Genomic DNA, 21557 nt, shown 5'->3' with positions numbered 1-21557 from the left:
ATTGCCTTTAGTTCCGTCTCCAAGTGAATCCCTCACTCAACCAAGGCATCTTTCAGAACAGCCTAAACCAGGGCTAACCTGACCACTCGTCTCAAAACACCCACACTAGACCCATACAACCTCGACAACTACTTGGCCAAATGCTAGCCATCCATGCAATGGCAAAACCAATCGGAAAGCAGTGACCAACCACCTCCGAGACCAGTTCAACCAACAAGGTTACACCAGAGCTACCAATTGGGATTGAGACCTGGATGCAGCATGGAAGCTGCTGCCATCCAGGACAAAAACAATGGTCTTCAGATCACAGACAAGGATACCATTAACGTTTGGTCTTCCTTGACCTCTCTGCTGCATTTGACATGGCTAACACCACAATCAGCCTTCTCACTTACAGAATGGGGTTCATATTTTCCATATAGGGCTACTACCACCGAGACACTTGCCTACCTTGACCAGAAAACTCACCTGCTCAAGTGGCATGCACACATTTAAGAGTCTGGCCATTGAAACGCTTGAGATACAACCGCTGCACAAAGAAAAGAAAAAGGAAACTAGCGTCTTCTTGCTATGCACCAGCCTACCAGGACACTATCCCAGTTGCAATTGGGGCAGCCTCAAAGCTCTTGCAGTTCAGTAAGGACATCAAGACCCTGCTCTTCAGGGAGTATCTAAGAAAGTCGAGACCCTCCACTACTCCTCCCAGGAGAAACCCACCACTGTGGGCCTGTACCTCCCAGTTCCACATTTGCAACTTGATGCCTCTGGTACCAGCTTACATTTTTGCTGTAAATCCTCAACCAACATTTTACAGAGTTGTTGCTTCATAGCTATGTTTGCGTTATATATGCACAAATAAACTGCAAAATAACACCAATGACAGCTGAGCATTGCACAAAACTCCATTGACAGTGGCAAAAGCACCTACTCCTCCTCAACCTTGCACACTAGGGATATATTATAATTCTCATCCAATCAGAAAACAGTGAGCATGTCAACATAGGGTTGACTGGGTTCATCTTCGCACTGTGCTAATATTGAACACAGGTGGATGTGTGTCTGAGTGGGCACTGCAAGGTCACTTAATGCAAGTATATCGATTTGCACAATATTCTTTAGTGGGGTTCGAACCCTCCAAAAGTTGCCTCTCCATAGAACACCAAAACTGAACACTGAAAAAAATATCTAGGCCACCAGGCCTGTGGTAAGGGCTGTGCACCCTACCCACATATAGTGGTGAAACGTTACTGAATGGTGTGTATACAATGGTGAATCATAAGATTAGACACAACATATTGATGTATCTTTGAATTCAGGAAAAGTTATCAATTTCATGTATTGATTGTGGACAGATGTCTATGGCCAATGCATTTCGGACCGTGCAGGTCCTTCATCAGGGCACAATCTACCCATCCTATGTTCCAAACATATAGGCTATTATTCTAAGTTTGCCTTGCCGCCACTGCAATCCCATATCCCGGTATTACCAGGATATTACGTCGGCGGAGAGCTGCCTGCTCCCATTCCCATGCAGTCCCATAGACTCCATGGGATGGGATTTCCTGAATCAATGGCACCCAGCGTTAGTAACAGTGCTAGTGATTCAGGCATTTATTTGCCCTAGGAGCCTGAACTCCCGGCAGGTCAGGCCTGCCGGGAGATCCGTGGCCCGCACAGACAAACTTCAAGTGTGCCGTTCCGGAAAACATGCCGGAGTTGGAATTACTGCCATTTTTTACAGCCTTTTTTCCAGACCGGCACACTCATAATGAGGCCCATAGAGTCATAAACAACCCACAGTGTTACAACATAGTTAAGCAAATGGTGAAGCGATAAACATATCCCAATGTCATACAACGTACAAGGATGTGAAATGCACAAAAGAGAGAATACGTGTTTCCCCCAGTGTAGCAACAGTATAAAGCACATGGTAAAAAATAAGCAACGCCAATGAAATAAAAAGGTAAATGGTTATGAAATACACAAAGGAGAGAGAATGAGAAAAGGTAAGAAAAAACAAGTTTAATATTTTTAACCTGAGATATATCACAGATTACATAAACAGGGCAGCACTGTAGGATAACAATAATCTCTATATAGTGCATAGTGTGCATGAATATACAAAGCCAAACGTACCCAAATGGAATTTGCATGAATGGTAAGTATAAGGCTGAACAATACAATACAGGTATATAACAAACTGTGGGGAACTGACAAAGTGTTTAAGCTGGAAAATAACACCCATGTGACAGCTGGTGAAAATCCTACTGTGTGGCAAGTGGTCAACCCATAAATGTAAATGGTCAGTGAGATAAAACAGCGACTAACATGTCACCGAGTTAAAAAATTGCAATCACTTTGAATATCATAGTAAACGACCTCAGACCCAAATAACCAGACAGACTCAAAGAATATGGCAAAGTACTTTATTGTCAGCTCGAATAAAGTAGGGAAATCTGGTGACCTTACAAAATGCAGCTCACTCACTCGTGTCGAAGTTTCAATTATTCAAAGGCTTTATACTTCAATGTATGTCAGCTATGAAGTCATCCTATGTGGCAAACCGTAAAACCTATCGAGGGGAGGGATTGGTTAAGGGAACATATGTACCTATAATATGTATAAGTGTTAATGACACCATTGGCTGTCTCTTATCTTTTAGGCATGCCTCGAACTACCTCTAAAAACATATAATACTGATTATATTAGACAGGTGGGGCTAGTTTTACCTGTCTGTCTTCGTCCTGGCAGCAACCTTAATCTGCTCATATATGGTGGAGATGTATCCCCTGCAGTGCGCAATCGTGCTGGTGGTCATTCAGAATATGGTGTTGGCTGCAGTGTTTTCTCTTAAGGGTCTTCCAAGTCTGACCATTTTAGCCTTTTTTCTATACGTGGATCTATTAAAAAAACCACAAGCACCCTCTTTCTGTACCTTCTCGTTTCGTTCCCTCTCTTCATCTGACATCATTATACCCCAGCTTGTACGGCCTTCATCCCTGTTCCTAATGTCTTACCTGCTTACGGACAGTGCTCTATATGCGTCTGCCATTATGTCACACAATCTACTTTCTGTTCCCTCTAACAAAGATCCATGATTGTTCCCTTTAGTTTTATAGCCATCTTTGTCCCACATTTGCCTCTATAGATCCCCAATACTTTTCCCTATACCTTCTTCCTCTTGCTCGTCAGCCCATGTCTGTATTCTTGGTATTCCTTGCAGCTCTCTACGGGGCTGTTGTGATCCCGTCTCTTCTTCCCATCGTTCTCATGCTTCAACCGTCACTATGCATCTGTTAACATGAATCTATTTTGTCATACTTTTGTTCCCTACTCCTCATTTCTTCTTCCCTCCCAATCTCCCTGTTCTCTTCTTCCTCTTGCCTTCTTTGCAACCTACGTTCTCTCATTCTCTGGGCTTCTATTTCACAGTGTTTCTTCTCCTCTATTTTCTCTTTCTCTGTCCTCATACCTTCTTCGTTCCTCCTTTTGTTTCCTCTCTTTCGCCTTTTGCTCTTTATATGCTTTTTCCCGTTCCTTTTCTTTCTCCTCCCGTTCTTCTATTTCTATCCAACACCATTGATACCTTTTCCATCTAATTTGAGTAATATCTGTCCTCCCTACCATTCGTTTTACACTACAATCCCTTCCCGCGCTCGGTCCTTCTCTTTTTGTCTCCTGGCTTCCTCCTCCATTTCTATCTGTCTACTTCTTTGTTCATCACACTCTTTATATTCATTGCGTGTCTATATATTTCTTTGTTCCCTAATCTTACTTTCTTCCATGCCGTCTTCACTGTTATAAGTGGGAGGTGCGTATGTTGGATTAACATACCCCGCTGCTGCCTTTAATTCCTTTAAAGTGTAAATTCCCCGTTCATCTTCTGTTGTGCTATTGTTTTTGGGAGGAGTAAGGGGAGCCGAGGGCGTTCTGTCCTCTTTATACTGATTAAGCATCCATTCCTTCTCGGGCGAGTCTTCTTTCTCATTTTGGTACATCTTCCACAATTCTAAGATGGCTAATCTTTTTTGTAACTTCTTTCCCATATGTGTAGCATACACCAACGTTGTCATATGTCGCAAAACTGTTTTTGACAACAAAGCTTCTTGAGGCCACGGCATGAGTGTTTTATTAGTCATGCCCTTCACCCATTCCGCGTGGTACTGCCTTATTTTAGGCGTGTATCCTGGTAATGTCCTGCATAGATTTAAAAGGGGAGTGTCCTCCATGATCACAAGTCGATCTCGACTGCCAATACTTACCAGGTACTTAAATCGCACACAATACAAAAATCAATTTGGGCAAACACCATCAATCGCCACCCTTTATCAATGAAGATCAATATTTTAACCAGTTCTAAATTCTTTATGATATTGTTTCTATTTATTTCTTAGTTTATAGTACTATCGACTCTTGCTGGCCTGTTCTTTTATTGCCACCGCAAGAATCTTTATTTAAACTTTTACTATATTTTCCGGGATTTTATCCTGCTCCGATTGGCCTCAATCGCTTGATTTTTACAGGCCTGATATTTAACTAGTTTTATTACTATTGTGTTATATTTCTTAGCTTGTACAAAATATAAGTTTCACAAAGATGTATTTATAACCCCAAATAAATATGCACTTTTCTTTTCCTGTGATCACCTTCCTTTACTTTCCCTTAGTAAATGTATCTTATCTCACTTTTTACTCGGAGTGTAATACACATTCTTCTTAATTGCCACTTTCCCCCAGGAATCCCTATTTTATACTTTTCTTAGAGTTTAATGCGTATTCTTTGGTTCCCTTGGAACCCGAAACCGAGGTATTCATCTCTTTAAACATGAATTCCGTTACAATATATTTACACTTCGACTATAGCCCCATCCCTTTATTTGCCACTTTCAATGCTCTACTTACATCTGTGGCTGAGCACAAGTCCTTCGGCATAGACTCTTCCCCAATCGACCAGTTTGCCTTCAGTCCACGGGGCACCTGCAGGGACCGGACAGGTATTTCGTCAAAGGGGCACCTGTTGACTACTTGTTTCCACACGTGTGTATTGCACACCGCTAGCCACAGGAAGCTCCACCATCTTCTGCCTAATGGCGAAAGACATTGATTATCGGGGAGTCTAGATCCGGGCCTAGGTAGCTGGATTTTAACCATCCGCATCGCTACCAAAATGTGCAGTAGCACCTTAGAACGTACTTCATGCGCAGAATGGAATTACCATAGTAAACGACCTCGGACCCGAATAACCAGACAGACTTAAAGAACATGGCAAAGTACTGCTTTATTGTCTGCTCGAATAAAGTAGGAAAATCTGGTGACCTCACAAAATGCAGCTCACTCACTCTTGTTGAAGTTTCGATTATACAAAGACTTTATACTTCGATGTACATCGGCCATGATGTGGCAAACAGTAAAACCTATCGAGGAGAGGGATTGGTTAAGGGAACATATATACCTATAGTATGTATAGGTTTTAATGACACCATTGTCTGCCTCTTATCCGCTAGGCATACCTCAAACCACCTCAAAATACGTATAATACGGATTATGAAAAATAATAACAGCGGATTGGCTATTGCAACACTATATAGCATACAGCTTCATAGCCATTCATGATTGGGTGGCATACTCTCCCAACCTTAGACATTTGGCTCGTTAGCAGCAGAACAGAATGAAACCCATGTGAAGAGAACAACGTCAGACCACTGCCCACATTGGTCAATTAGCCTACCATCTGTCATCAGTTAGATCATGAGCCAAGGCTTCTCCTTTGTAGTTGACCTTGCTGACTGTTTTCTTCTCTGGGACATTTAAGAGAGTGTAGTACATCGCTATCTTTGTCTGAGGCTTAATGAATAGACCTTGTTTTCATGTCTTGCATCACGTGTCAGTAGACCAAAAATGTGTCCATGTCGACCTGCTATTTACTTCTATTTGATTAAATTATGCTGGGTGCCATTACCCCTCTTGGCCTCTAGAGACCTGGTTGCTCTGTCTTACTTGTGCTTTCTTCACCTTTAATTTTCCAATACTTGGCATTTGCAGACGTTTTCGCTTCTACTTAATCTAAGAGAAATGTGCCCTTTGTTCCTAGTTTATCCATGTGGACTGCCTTTTGTACCTTCCAATTATTTCTTGATGTGTCATCCTTAGTCTCATTCCAAACAGATATTCTTTGTTTCTTGCATGAAGCTATTTTCTGCAATGTTTCTGATCTGTGGCCCTGGTTTGTCTGAGGTAGTTTTGACACAATCCGACATCCATCTTTCCATCATGGCCGCTTTCCTCACGTTATAGTGTTTACTGCAACAAGCTTCTATGTAACGCATCTACCTTGTGTTTCTGCTAATATACATTTACTACTCGTCTGGTTACTTCTCTTCTTTGTATATATGATTTCTTCGTTTCTGCATTCATGTTTCTCTTGTTACTTCAGTTACATTATCATTCTTTAATCTTTCGTATATCGTTTCAGAACGTCTTAGAATCTTTTCTTCATGACATCACTTTACTCTGGTATGACTTCATTTACAGCTCTTCTACGTCCAATTGTGTATGCCAACATCCCTCCACCACTTCAGTGCAAGGGTACATTCGATATGGTTGTCTGAGTGCATGCCATCTCTCATATCTGCGATACAGTATTGGGATATTACTTGGTGTATACACACAGAGTCATCCAGCTTTGCTTCCAGTATGACGGAGTTGAGGGGGCAGGTATTAAAGATGACGTCATTTGCTTCTCTACAATACTTATGTGAATTTAAGTCTGTACATTTAGGACAATTTATAACCAACCATTAGGACATATCTGTATGACATTTAAACCATAAGGGGTCATACATTATGGAAAAAATTAAAAGTTTGCGTAACATGGCCAAATACAGAGGAGCAAAACGCCAGTCAACAAACAGCACCAGGTAAGGTGTGGGGAATATGAAAAACATTTAAATAACGTGTCAAGTGACAAAATTGTACACAGTGCTCTGTAAGGCCACAGCACCCCCCCTAACCCCAGCTTCTTATACCAGCAAACTAATTTCCATATAGCTACAATACTATCTGCACTACGGTCGCCTACCACCTTATGCATCAATAACCATCGGCACGTGACCCCCTCCCTCTAACCCCCAGCATTACTGCCACGGAATACCGGCGATCTGCCCTGCGTTGCCCAAGCATATTGCAAGACATTAAAGACTTGTCCAATCCCTCTAAAGACCCCTCCGAAACAGGATGATGTGCCTCCTACCACTAATCACTTGTCTATACTGAGGGACTGAGGCCCAGATACAGCGAAGCACCCCAACTAACCTGAAATCTTGTGTGAGTCAATACCCCACCACGGCCAAACAGCCCCCTCAGATGGCAGGGTACGCTAAAGCACACCCATTTGGAGGCTATATCCAATCTACCTCTCAGACCGAGGGGACGATTTGATAGATGATATCACCCCTGCATGTACCAACTCTGCAGGCTTCGGCCTAGGGATCAACGAAAACATGCCTCTGGAGAGGGGGGCGCAGGAGTTCTAACCACACCAAACAATTGCAGGAAACATCTGTGAACTGCAACTTAGTAAAGGTTATAGAAGACCCTTTGTTTAATAACCTGCCCGCCATTGGGGCATTGCAAAGAAATCCAACAGCTAACACCACCACCAAAAAGAGTACCCCGAACTCAGCAGAGCTACCCACACGGAGATCTACACGCCAGTACATCAGGGTGGATGTACAAAACCAACTACAAACACTCCTAATGGTAATGAGGACGATTGGCCACACCATTGACGAAACAAATGTCAGAGTCCTGGAAATCAAGCGCGACATCCAAGACATACAGACCCGCCTAAATGCCCAAGCAGAAAGCACAACGGATTAGTGCACTTGAGGATAATAGCGCAGTGGCTGCCACAGATCTTGACGGCCTCATCAAGGAAGTACAACGCCTCGGCGAAGGTTGAGGATCAGGAAAATCGCTCACAGCCCAACAACCTTCGCCTGAGGAGGTGGAAGGCTCAGACCTTGAGGCTTATGCATATCGCCTCTTTCTGGACCAGCTACATATTCAGGAGCCAAGATCACACGTAATTGAAAGAATCCATGGGGCCCCGAGATCGGCGGCAAGAGATAGGCCGCGGCCCATCACAATGCGGCTTCTAAATTTCCAACACAAGGTGGCTATACTACTGGCCTATCGAGCCAGCGGCACAATCCGTACAGAGGGTCAGAAGACTGTATCTTCAACGATTATTCTGCCGAAGTATCCCGAAGGAAATGATTTGCCCCACTACTTACTGCACTTCAAGGCACAAACCATAAATATTATCCGAAATTTACTGCAGTCTGGTGCATCCAACTGGATCAAAAATGGCATTCTTTCAACGACTACTACAGCAACAGGATCTTGTCTCTACAGACTTACCCGCCGAAGTGGACAAAAGACCAACCCTTCAAATGGACGCTTTGCAGTGGCACCTTCAGCAACAACAGCGATTACTGGGCAAGCGACAATGCTCCAATAGACGACTGAATGGTCCCAGCCGTAAAGACTCTCGCCCACCAACGTGATTGTCCAGGGCCCATTCTGCTTTTCTTCAACCAACAATGCCATACAAACCTTAATATAACGTTTCCCTGTGCATGAGACGGGGACACTCAGGTAAAGAATATGCAAGCAAGATACCCTGCCTGGGTGCCCAGAACGAGCCAAACCATGCAGATGACAACATGCTACCCTTCTAGGGTGAGCCAGCCCCAAACCCCCCACCACCCCAGAGATACCCGGTCTCACTGGATACCCCAACAAATTCCTGCAGCATGCCAATGGGATGGATGAGAATTGTATTGTCTCCTCCATCCCCCCAGGGCATGGGTTATTAGGAAGTTGTATTGGGATGCCACTGGCTCATTCCAATGTTATAGTTATGGCCTACAGGTTTGAGGCCATGTTCGTTTTGAAGTTCTTAACCACACACACACACACTAATTGACCAAAACAGCTATCTCAAGCACCATCGTACCCATGCTCATCCAACCCCACTCGCACACAACATAGGCCCCAATGCAGTCGCCGAACTGCGACTAGTGACAAATAATGTAAAAGGACGAGGTCACCCAATGAAACGACGACAAGTTCTCAATTACCTGCGAGACACAGAGAGCGATGTTGCGTTTTTACAAGAAACACACCTTGATGCGCATCAATAAGGGAAATTGAACCGAGGTTGGGTCGGGACATGAGCCGACTCGGCGCATAGAGTTAAAAGAGGAGTCTCAATCCTAATCCACAAACTTCTCCCATTCCACGTACTCCACACCATCAAGACGGTAGATATGCTCCAATTCACGGCCTGATCCACCAACACCCCCTAACTCTCCTAAACATATACGCCCCAACCATAGACACACCAACACTTTTTTGTTTTTTTAAGACAGGTTTTTTTTTTCGCAAAATGTGCACAATATAGGGGAATCTTACATCTATTGGTGGAGACTGGAACACGATTTTAGATGCAACGCTAGACCGCCAGGGCTCTCCCCTATTACAACCCTGACCCCACAGAAACGTACTGCCCTACTAAACCTCATGTCTGACTGGGCCTATCAGATATATGGCAGATGCTAGACCCGCAACGCCACGATTTTACATTTTACTCAAATTGTCATAAATCATATTCTAGGCTAGATCATTGGGTGGCCCACAGGAAAGCCCTCACACAGACAAAACAGTGTACGATACTCCCCATGACGGTATCGGACCATGCACCGGTACTTCTTCATGTTGAACTCCCGGAAGCCCCACCCGATAGGCCACCATGGCGCCTAAATTTGAGAGCACTGGCATACCCAGACTTTTTTAAAGCTTTCTTTATTGGCATTTCGTATAACAAAACTCATCCAACAACATGGCATACCCAGACTTTATTGAACCTCGCAGCGATGACACAGATCTATTCTGGCAAACCAATCTACCCTCAGACTTCTCCCCAGTCACCTGCTGGGATGCATTTAAATCCTTCCTCAGAGGACAATGCATTTTGCGATGGGCCCACAAGCTCAAGAAATGGAGGGAACGGGAGATGCAGATCACTGCAGACATTGCACTTGGAGAATCCCAACATAAACGGAACCGAGATCACACCACATACGCTCGAGTTAAGGGTGCAGAAATCATTCACTAGCTGGTCGCAGACCTAATATCAAGACGCTGACAGACCCTCTATCTGATGGCAATAGCTGTCTACACTAGACAATCTTTCCAATACGTAATGGCCATTTGAGATCGGTTTGCATGGCTGCTAACAAACGAAAGGGACATTAATAATCGCTTTGCAGAATATTACGGCAAACTATTCTAATCCGAGCCCAATTGCCCCTGATTACATTGACACATAGTCACTCTTTAACTAAAGTTAATCAGTGACTTGCAAAAGCTAGAACTCGGGACACTAATCACAAGAGAGGAAATGACCCGAGCCATCTCCTCTCTATCAGCGGGTAAGGCGTCCGCACCATATGGTACACCCATAGATTTGAATAAAGTGATGTTAGACCGCCTAGCTGCATTGCTGAAAACAGTATTCGCTGAGGCATTGACCTGGGGTCATCTGCCAAGAACAATGTTGGCGGCCAATATAATTGTCTTCCACAAAGAAGGCCATGACTCAAGAGGATTGCAGTTCAAATCCTGCCCGATATCGCTAATAAACGCTGATGCCATTATGTTGGCTAAATGCCTAGCTTGCAGAATCGAGAAAACCCTCCCACAACTCATCCATAAAGATCAGACAGGCTTTATCACGGGTCGCCAATCTGTAGACAACGTTAGACGTTTACTACATGTACTCGCCGGACGGGATGATCATGGCCAAATAGTGATTACGGACAACGCTGAAAAAGCATTCAATAAAGTCTGATGGGATTTTATATTTAGGGCATTCGTAGTTTATGGTTATCCACCAACACTTCTAGGGCTAATAAGATTACTATATACTAACCCCCAAGCCTCAGTGACCACTAATGGAACTGCCTCGACTATGTCTCTATTTAGGCACCAGACAAGGGTCTCCCCTCTACCCCCTGTTACATGCACTGTCCATTGAACCATTAGCTGAAAAACTACATACGGACCCCACAATGGAGCCACAGTGAGATAAGAGTCAGAAGAACATTGAATATCCATGTATGCGGACGACTTTTGTCTATGTTAGGAACCCCTCAATCTCGCTCCCACGCTTGCACCAACTGCTCCACAAATATGATCCGAGGACTGGGTACAAAGTAAACTGGACAAAATCAGAGGTTCTTCCCCTCAGAGCCGGTATACCATGGAACCCAGGCGGGGTAGCTCCTTTTCGCCTCTAGCTACACTCAATCAAATAGCTGGGGGTCCATATTACCCCGTTCATCCAAGAAATAGCAGATCTGAACTACCCACCTACCTTGACGAAGATTAAATCCAATCTTCTTAGATGGAACACACTCCCGCTCTCACTGGTAGGCCGCATCAACGTCTTTAAAATGAACTCTCTCCCAAAAAGTATATACCTAGCAATGATGTTATCCTGTGCCCCACCCCAACGAATGTACAGGGATTTAGACTCACAACTGGCCAAATTCATTTGGAGAGGCAAAAAGGCACAGGTCCGGCTAGAAATCTTACAGGCCGCAAAAACGACGGGGATCTAGCAGTGCCAACCTGGCAGACCTATTATAAGTCTGCCCAAATATGCTGGGCCAAGAGATAGTTTGATACCTCAGACACATCCAGTTGGAGATTGATGGAGCGCTCCCTAATTACACCATATACCCGAGCAGAAACCCTGGCCATCCCTTTAAATAAATTACCTAACCACATCAGCTCACAACACTGACACAATGGCATAGGATGAGACAACTATTGGGCTCAGATGTCTGGGCGGCTCCAGCCTGGATCAGCATACGAGCAATCCGCTTGATCGGCCTAGACAATGCGCTACACAAGAACCAAGACTCCTATTGGCCTGAGATCAGAGTACAGGACTTGTACAACGGGGATACTCCGATGGGGTGCCAAGATGCTAGCAAAATACTTCAGTTTCGACACACAGATTGGATACATTACCTCACTATACGTGAGGTGATTAGGTCCAACACAACCAACCAGACACTACAGAATATCCCAACGGCAGGCGAACTAGAAATGGAACAAAATCCAACTGAATTCCCACACATATGCTCATTCTACCCCATATGTACCCCGAACAATATCAAAGGCAACATAATCCTGGCAGAGCAATGGTCAGACGACCTCAATATTTCAATAGACATGGGGATTTGTATGACTACTTTGAAAACATAACATCAACGTCACAGAGCATCTGCAACAGAGAAATTCAGTATAAAATGTTCCAAAGGCTTTACTACAGGCCCTGTAAACTCCACCGGATGGGCCTTATTCAATCACCCGAGTGCTAGCAACAATGCAAAGCGATGGGCACGTTAGGCCATATCATGTGGTCATGCCCGCTGATCAAACCATACTGGGAAACAATCCACAAAATGATCTCCCAAATTCCTAACTTGACGATAAACTTGGCCCCTGGACCAATGCCGTTTGGCGCAGATGACGCAGACTGGCACGTAGACCCAATTATAAGAAAACTAGCACACACAATCCTCTTCTCAGCATGCAAGCTCCTAATTATGCAATAGAAAACAGTCAAAGCCCCTACCGAACACGCATGTCAAACGTGGATCTCCAAAATCTGCCTACTGAAATGCTCCGTTATGAGACACGAAGCAGACCAAAACATGCTGTTATGCTCACCTGGTATCCACGGGGACGCCACCCAGCCCTGGTTGGATGATTTGCACTCTCGAACCCTCTCCCGGTCCATTAGTAGGGCCTCTGGTTAAAAATGGGTCTGCAATATAGGAGAGCTGGATTCAATACCAGATTGTCTATGTTTTCCCACCTCCCTTGGCCTCAACTCCTTCCTCCCCCTTGGGCCTTCTCCTCACCTTTATATTGTAAAAGGTGGATTCTCCGTCCTGCTCCTCGTGGCAGGGGCACGTAGATGTGGGGGCTAGCAGCGTCCAAGTTACTTCACTGGTGCAAGCCCCCCCTGTGGGAATCCAGGCATGCTGCAACTCCGTAGGTTTGCTGCTTTACAGTCTTTATATGCAGTTCTTTTGTTCCTCTTAGTTCGAATAATAATGTCTTGCTTCTTTCCTTTTAGGTATGGAAAGGTATTTTGGTGTTGTCATGCAGTTTGAAGATGAACATTGACTGGTAGGCGAAAGCGCGGTGTGCGCGATTCTGTCCAGTGAGTAATGCGCGATGTGTGGCGCTGTTTCGCCTTTTATATTGCTAACCTGTGTCTTTTCTCTCCTTGCAGGTTGCGATGTTCCTCGCCGAGCACTGCAATGTTCCAGCAATGATAATTACCAGGAGATGACTACCCAGGTAAGAATTGTATGGCTTTCTTCATTCGGTAGGAAATGTGAGTAAATGCTTACTAATGCTGTCTTTCTTTCTCCTCTTTCCAGGTTATGGTATTCCAGGATGCATGCGGTGCCGGATGATGGAGTTCGTACCTTCAGGTGAGTGGAACTGAAGCTAGCGATGGATTGAAGACAGGATACTGCTCCAGGTAAGTTTCGTAGTGTTCTTTCTCTCTCTGCAGGTCCTTGGTTTCAGGTAAGCTGGCATCAAAGAACTGGACACAGTGAGTGTTACGCTGCCCACAGCAGAATAACGCAAAGCATGTTCTGCTGTTTGGGTGTGGTTTAAATAGTCTCAGGTAAAGTAGTCCAGGTAAAATAGTCCCAGGCCAGCCACACCCAAAGTAGTCCAGGTAAAGTAGTCCCAGGCCTGCCACACCCAAAAGACTAGGCCGCATAGCTCAGTTCCTTGTAACTGAGCTATGTGTGCCTCCATGTTGGCTAAACCCCACCCAAGTTAAATAGTCCCAAGTAAATAGTACATTCTAATGTTGGTCTTCATGATGGTTATAAGCCTGGTGCCAAAGCCGCCAGGACTGACTCCAAGAGAGTCTTGGATGAGGTTTTAAGGCCTTTGACCTGGCCTTAACTGGAAGGCTGACATGCCAGTGAGGTTAAGAGGCAAGGGTCATGACACATGCAGATCAATTTAGTGATATGTTGGACACATACATCAAATAAGACCGACAGAGGAGCAGGCCCCCCTTAATTTTAAATCTCTAGTAACGTAACTATTCTCCGAGTTGCAAACCCAAACGTTATCAATTCCTCCCCACATAACACTCTCCATCACAAGTTGCAGACAACTGAGAATTGTAACTTTGTGCTCTTGCAGATGACCCCCATCAGGGTATCTGCGGATAGTTAAAAAATGCTACAATGTGTGTGTTTTATTATTTATTTCTTAATTTTTACTTTTTGTGTGTATTGTTATAAACACGGTTATGTATGTTCTTGGTGGGTGTATTGTTATTAAAATACTAGTTTAATATGTAAGTGGGAGGGAGTGGGTCGGGGGGGGAGGGATATGGATTGCTGATACTAGCACCCGGCACATGTCTATGTGGACGGGTCATGTAAAATTGTCAGTTACATGATTTGCAAAAACTTAATAAAAAGTTGTTTTTAAAAAAAAAAGGATCTGCAAAACCAGAGTATGGAACAAAAGTATACTAAGGCTCAATACAAAATGCGTATATGCATCGTGAGCTTGTGATGCCTACTTCCAGTGCGAAGCATGCGAAATGAGGACACGTCCTGATGCCGGTGCAAGTAGTGAGACTAATGTGCTCCATTTGGGCTAAACTGCACAAAAACCCCAGACTCGTGTATAGTGGAAAAGGTTGCTTTAATGTGACAGGCTACCGCTTACAATAAAACGGTAACCTTGCTCTTTGGCCTTACAGACTACTGATCATTAACAATTAAGCAACATAATTAATTAAATCCTTCATTAATTCCTGTCCCTTGTTCCTCCCCTCCAATTTCTCTCACCCTTCTTCCCCACTTTATCCCCCCCCATCTTCTCCCCGAAGAAACCCCCCCCCTCCTTCCGTACCTATTCACCCTTCTTGTAGCCCCTCCCCACCAAGGCTGCCTGTCCGTGCAAACAGTGCTACTCACCTCTTTAACGACGCTAATAGCCCTTTTTCCTTCCCACAACCATCCTCCAAAGGACCATGTCCCTGGCGCACCGTTTTACTCACGTTCCACCAATGCTCCTCTCAACACCAATCTCCCTCCACCTACTCTTGGGCGCACAGCCTGGCTGACCTGCCACATCAACAACAATAAACCGTTTAACATATCAAAATGCGCCCCCTAATGCCAGCCTGTCTGTCACACCTCCACCACCTCCCTCCACGTAGGCCGCCAACCACTATTTTCCATGCCCCCAAACACTGATAATAAAACATCAGTCACTTATAAAAACGGGGTGGGAGGGCAGGAAACGCAACACCAGTACCAATGGCCGCTTTCTCCTGAACCTTCCCTGCCCCCCTTTTATGCTGGGCAAGGGGGCACTCTACACTAGCCACACTCGTTGACCAGTGCAGCGCCAAAATAACCCCGGAGGAGATGACATACGCATCCCAATGCATCACCCCATTCAGAAAACCAGGAGGTACAAGTGCTTCATGTCCCCACCCCTATGAACCTATGAATCCCATCTGTGATTAAGTGCCTCAGTACTGAAGTTTAAAAGTCCTATGCAAATTGTGTTGAAATCTTCCCCGTGCTCAGAGTGCTTACATGAAGCATTATACAGGAAAGAGTAAAAAGAAGCCCCCTCCCCCTCCCTAGCAAAACATGTATAACTGCAGTGCTTTAAATGGGCCTACCCAGCCCTCAGTTCCTGCACTACTTATTTTGGAGCATTTGTGTGCCTGCACTTCTCAACGCATGAAAGAGTACCGGTACTCAACTATGTGGCGAGGTGAATATTAAAGATTTTCATTTCACTATATCGCAATTTAAAGGACTGAGCTTCTGCAGCCTTTGCTGGGGGAAAGCAGAGCCCTCTCCCCCTCCTCTCTCCACCACCTGCACTGCCCACCCTGCAGAACAAAAGGAGAGACAAACGTGCTCTAGTGGGCTTCAACTTTTACTTGATGGAGCAGGGATCAATTTGGAAAGCCTGGGAAAAATACTTTAAGTTGTTTCTCGATTATTAGCAGTGCATATTCTAATATGTAAATGTTTAAGAAAATGGAGTTGTGATGGAATGTGTTTGACTGACAACTCGCGCACAGCTCCAGTTACCGAAGTTCTTATTGGGCAATGAAAGCCAGCAATAATTAAACTCCATTTCAAAGGCTTAGTTTACAGTTATAATAGCTGATACTTAAGAGAAAGTCTCATTGTATATGCATATTCAAACTTTCTTAACACAATGCATAACAAACTGGATGTTTGTGTGAAAGGATATCAGATACACTGCTTTACTAAAGTGTGTGATCCTCGGCACATACTTTAATCTCACTGGGCATTACCTGCAAACTGTGTGCGCATAAAAGGGACCTGTGCCCAAAGTGCTCCTCCGAAACGGCCGGTACCGAAAGTGCAATGCTGGAATGTCTGGCTTAGTAGCTTGGCGAGTACCCGCACTTCTTTTTTTTCCATTTAAAGGACTGTATAAAAACTGCTGTATTAGAAGGGCACGAGATAAAGAGTTGACGTGCATTCGGAAGAGATGCGTGTATAGCCAGCGGGCGGCTGGTTGCAATCATAGTGGAATATGTGCATGGCTGCTGCCCTGGCCTGCAGGTCACTGGTGGGAACCCAAACATGATCAACTTAAACGTGCATCCGGTTTAGGAAAATCAGATATGCTTCTAGGGGCAGGACAACAACAACATCACTTCTACAAAAGCATTTGGATACATATAAGGTTTTAGTGCGTTATAAAACGGTACGTTTTCGCCAAAAATTGTACCTTCTGGACAAAACGATTAATTTTGGCCAAAATGTAAACTTTTTTTAAATTGCGTGGTAAGAATGTGTGGGCATTCTTCCTGCCACACGCCCCCCCCCTCAACAGTTGAAATTGTGGGTATTTTATGAAGGGCAACAGGCTGTAATAGAATATTTAAATGCACTAGTAAGAAAGTGTTTTAATATCCAATCAATACACTTTACTAGGTACCCAACTTATTAATAACCGTGCAATATAGGTTGCAGTGGAGCATAATTTCACAATGCACCGCAGACGCATGTGATAATGGGTTCTTCTACAAATCACCTTATGTCTATTCCGATTCCTACTTATAGACATGTATGCCTTACTCACCTTAATATGAACATTAAGGTGAGTAATACAGTAATACATACATGGCTATAAGAAGGAATCGGAGTAGACCTAAGATGATGACCAGAAAAAGTGAGAGAAAGATAGCTAATTTCAACAATCATACTTCATACGTGTTCATATCATGCATGCCATAATGCCCCATTCCAGTAGGGAGGCGCTAGTGTAGAGCTACTTTAACATTTTCAATCTGGGACTTGGAGTCCGAGACTTATAATGGGGAAATCCAAGACTCCAAGAACGCAATTCTACATTTGGACTGGACTAGCATCTCCCGACTGGTGGCATGTATGTCATTATTCTACCACGATTAAAGGGGGTCAATGTCAGTGACAACACAAACCACAGACTTTTACTCGGTGATGTGACACAGTGGGAGATGAGGCCATAGCAGGCCTTTAAGTCGGCCACAGAAGTTAAAAAACGCATACATGTGGTAGCCATTGGTGTGCACATTTAAATATGGACAGTTGGGAAATGCATGCGTCATATCCTGCTGTATTAAACAGTCCCTTCTGGAGCCAGAAGTAAAAAAAAAAAGGCAGGGGTCGAAACGCTCAAAAAGTTCAGAGGACGTAGTAGCTTTGAGTTTCGCAACAAAACCGCGAATAGAAATTAAACGTCCCCGGGATGAACAGGGCTGAAAGAGGGGAGAGGAAATGCATAGTCTTACATCAGTATGTACGATCACATTCTAGAACTCCAGTACAAACCAGCTCGCACGCACTTAACTCTCACCTGAACTGCCGCGACGCAGGCATGGCCTGCCGACACGACCATCTCCGAGTGGAAGGGGCCGCCGTTTGTCAATTTCTACTCGCAGGGACAAAAAGCCCGGTCCTCCTCGCACTTGCCCAGAAACGAAAGTGGTTTATGTATCACTTCCCGGAATTCATTACAGCACTAACATCGAAGGTCGTACAAGCCAAAAATGAAAAATCGTCCCAAGGACAAAACAAGTCACCATGCGTCACCCATTACGTCATCAAGCATCCGGTGTAGAGACTCGAGACTGCTAAAACATTTCCTCTAAGTAGGGCTTACTGCACTGCAGGCAAAGGGCCCTGTGTCCAAAAATTACAGAGGGCCCCAAATGAGCGTGTCATGGAGGCGGAGCCTAGAGTGGGAGGAGTTGCACAATGATGAACTTTAGGGATAAATGATTCATTTTTTAAAGTTGTGTTTTGAAAAAGGTTTTCTGTGTTGGGGTTGTGACTCTAGCTAGACACAGCTGGGCCTCTTCGCCAGGTTTTGCTGTCAATGTGGTAGTACAGCAACCAGGGCTGTAAATTTAAATTTCATCTGTTATGTTATGTTAGCGGTACTTGTATAGCGCACCGTCACCAACGGAATTGGTCCCCAGGTGCTCTGGCGGATCTGTAAACAGGAAGGGTGGTGGTAGGGATAGGCGGGAGGAGGGGAGAGGGAGAGTGGGAGAAGTTCAGCTCGATATACACCGAGTGCTGGGCTTTGGTGCTAGTACCGGATCGGATGAAGGCCTCAAGTGCTGTGGGTGAAGTTTATGTGTTGTTGATGCGGTGTGGTAAAGTGCGTGCGGATTGCTGGGAGAGAGATGGTTGTGTGGTTTTGTGTGGGTTTAAGTATGCAGAAGATTGAGGGTTGGGTTAGTGGAGTCTGTATCCGGGTTCAGGTACTTATGATTCCGTTAGAGTTGTATACCTGTGGGTTCGGCTGTTGCTGGTTCCTCATGGGCCGACTCGATTTGGTGGTGTTGCGCTGATCCAACTGTATCCTATTGAGTATAGTTTGGATTGGTGGGTGCGTCTGAACCTAATCTTCAGGTGTGGGACTGGGTGGGTGAGATCTATTCTCAGGTGATCTAGTGTGACAAGGCTTTGAGTGGTTCAGGGTCGGGGTCGTGTTGAAGTGTTGTCCTAGTGGATCCGTCTTGGTGAGCGTGTGTATTCGGATGTTCGTATCCTTCTGTCCTGACTGGTTCTTTGATTTCCGTGGGGTGAACATCCTTGGGACTATTGTTTAGTTGTAGTTTTGTGTGGTGGGGCATTGTGCTCCCTGCTTTGTATTGGTGGACTGTGTGTAGTGATGAAACATTCTGTTTCTCACCCATTGCATTGGGGCCCCGTGATGCAGTGCTTCCTTTCCCTCTCTATGTTGTGTTCTTAGGGCTGTTGGGGAAGGTCATAGTCCTCTTGATGATTCGTTCTAGTCTTTGTCTTAGTTTGCTATGTTTACTATCTATGGTTGTATTGTGACTGTCTCCCGTTTTGTCCTTTAGTATGCCGTGGGATATTTACCTCAGCTTTTCCCATTGATTGATCGGTGTGTATCGCGGTCGCTCTACGTTCATTGATGTTTTTAGTTATTTCGGTGCCCCTGTGGCCAGTCTTTCTAGTTATGACATGAAGAGCCAGGTTTTGAGTAGTTTCCTGAATAATAGGCGGTTTCTTGTGTTACGTATGTACTTTGGAAGGTCGTTCCAGGTTTTCGGGGCTTGGTGAGAGAAGGATCCTCCAAGTTTTCTTTTGTTGTAGGGCTTTGGTTCCAGGCGGATGTCCATGCTTGATCTGAGCATTTTTGTTGGTTGATATAGGCGCAGTTTGTCTCTTAGGAACTCAGTGCCTTCGTTGTGTACTGCTTTGTGCGTAATGCACATTGTTTTGAATTTTATTAGTTGATTTATTATTAGCCAATGTAGTGTTTTCAGCGCTGGTGCAGTGTGTTCTCTTCGGGGTAGTTTCAGAAGTAGTCTGGCTGCCATGTTTTGAATGCGTTGTAGTTTTTTTTAGGAGTCGTTCAGGCATGCCTAGGTATAGGCTATTGGCGTAGTCTACTTTGGACATGACGAGGGCGATGATTGGTGGTCGTTTTGTTGGCTAACGATAAGAACGGTAAGATTCTCTTTGCCGCTCGCAGGAGGAAGAAGCATTTCTTGAGGAGAGCGTTTAATTGTGGCTTTAGCGTGAGATTATTGTCCATCAGAACCCCCAGGTTTTTTACAATCGCTGAGGATGCTGGGGTTGTCCCGAGTTCCCATGGCCAAGGGATGAATTGGTTTTCTCCTCCATTTTCTGTGACAATCATTATTTCAGTTTTGCCTGGGTTGATTTTGAGGGAATTGGAGTTCATCCAGAAGAATACACTGCGGAGGCAGTTTTCTAGCGTTGAGTTTCTTTCCGGGTTGTCTTGTATTTTGAAGATTATTTGTGTATCATCAGCGTAGTTGTAGCAAGTTAGGCCGTGGCTTTAGAGGATTCTGATCTGTAGATACAGGTAGATGTTGTATAGGTGCGGGGAGAAGGATGATCCTTGTGGTACTCCACAGGTGGAATCTCTCGGGCTGGATTTGAAGGGTTTCATCCATACGGTTTCCGTTCTGTTTGTTAGGAAAGTTTTGATCCATAGTTGGGCAGTGTCTGCACAAATAAATAAACCCTTGTTTACAGTACATAAAGAGAAGCATATTAGTTTTAGAAACATTGGACGCACATTCAAAAAGGCATCTGGCGATCTGCAAATGACATCTATGATGGGCTGTCATCTCCATGACGTCCAGCTCGTGTGAACGCTGGCCTCATAATGCTGAGCGGGGAGAAGACTGGTGAGCCAGCGCCGGAACATTTCACACAGATCTTAATTACTTCTGAGGGGTAACACGGGTTTGTGCCGCAAGTTCGTGCAAACAGAAACCATGCACTTGCGCACCCCTAACCCCAATCCCCAGTCAATGCACGACCATTAATGCATATCTGAATGTGTGTCTGCTTGAAAAATATGCATCAATAACAGGAAAAAAGCTTTTATGCAGGCCTAGAACATTTTCATGCAATGAAGGCGATATAAAGAAATACAGATTAGGACACATTAAAGCCTTGGATAGCCCATCAGAACCGATTTTACTGAGAAAAGTCTTGGCAAGTGTGCACTGTGAAATCGTGGCATTCTTGCTTTCTTTCAAATCATTGTTATCGTGTGCATAAGACAGTGAATTCAGATTGAGATGGGCGCTCTACCCCCATGCTGTGTTGAACGTAACTTTTTTGTAACCTCTGTGATGCAGCCTGCAGGCGTCATGGGCCGTGACTGAGTCCAGTCAATAGCACCCTCTGCGCAGGGCCCCATGAGCGTCGCAGCTAGGCCCCCAAGTGCAGCCGCACATGCCACACACCACCGCCAACCCTGTTCCAGCTCTAGATTAAAGTACAATCTGATGAGTGTGGGAACTTGGAAGGGAAGAGGCGGCGCAAACCTGCTTGCCATTTGTCTGCCTGGCGACTGTTAAATCCA

The 21557-nt window shown here is 44.8% G+C and overlaps 1 protein-coding gene across 5 annotated transcripts in view; it reads right to left on the bottom strand.

The window, feature by feature from the left end:
• The window catches only part of CFLAR (CASP8 and FADD like apoptosis regulator), a 621840-nt gene that overhangs the window by 512962 nt on the left and 87321 nt on the right, over window positions 1–21557 (bottom strand). Inside the window, exon 1 of one of the 5 annotated variants that reach the window (XM_069615455.1) lies at window positions 18030–18357. The exons of the other annotated variants lie outside the window; for them this stretch is intronic. The gene's annotated coding sequence lies outside the window, so the exon portion shown is untranslated. Of the gene's footprint in view, window positions 1–18029; window positions 18358–21557 lie in introns of those variants that run through there. 5 annotated transcript variants of the gene reach the window in all.

This window comes from Ambystoma mexicanum, chromosome 9 (genome assembly GCF_040938575.1).
Source record: "Ambystoma mexicanum isolate Mex_15411 chromosome 9, UKY_AmexF1_1, whole genome shotgun sequence".
NCBI lineage: Eukaryota > Metazoa > Chordata > Amphibia > Caudata > Ambystomatidae > Ambystoma > Ambystoma mexicanum.
Note: the sequence above shows the minus strand (reverse complement) of the source record. Positions and strands in the feature narration are given on the sequence as shown.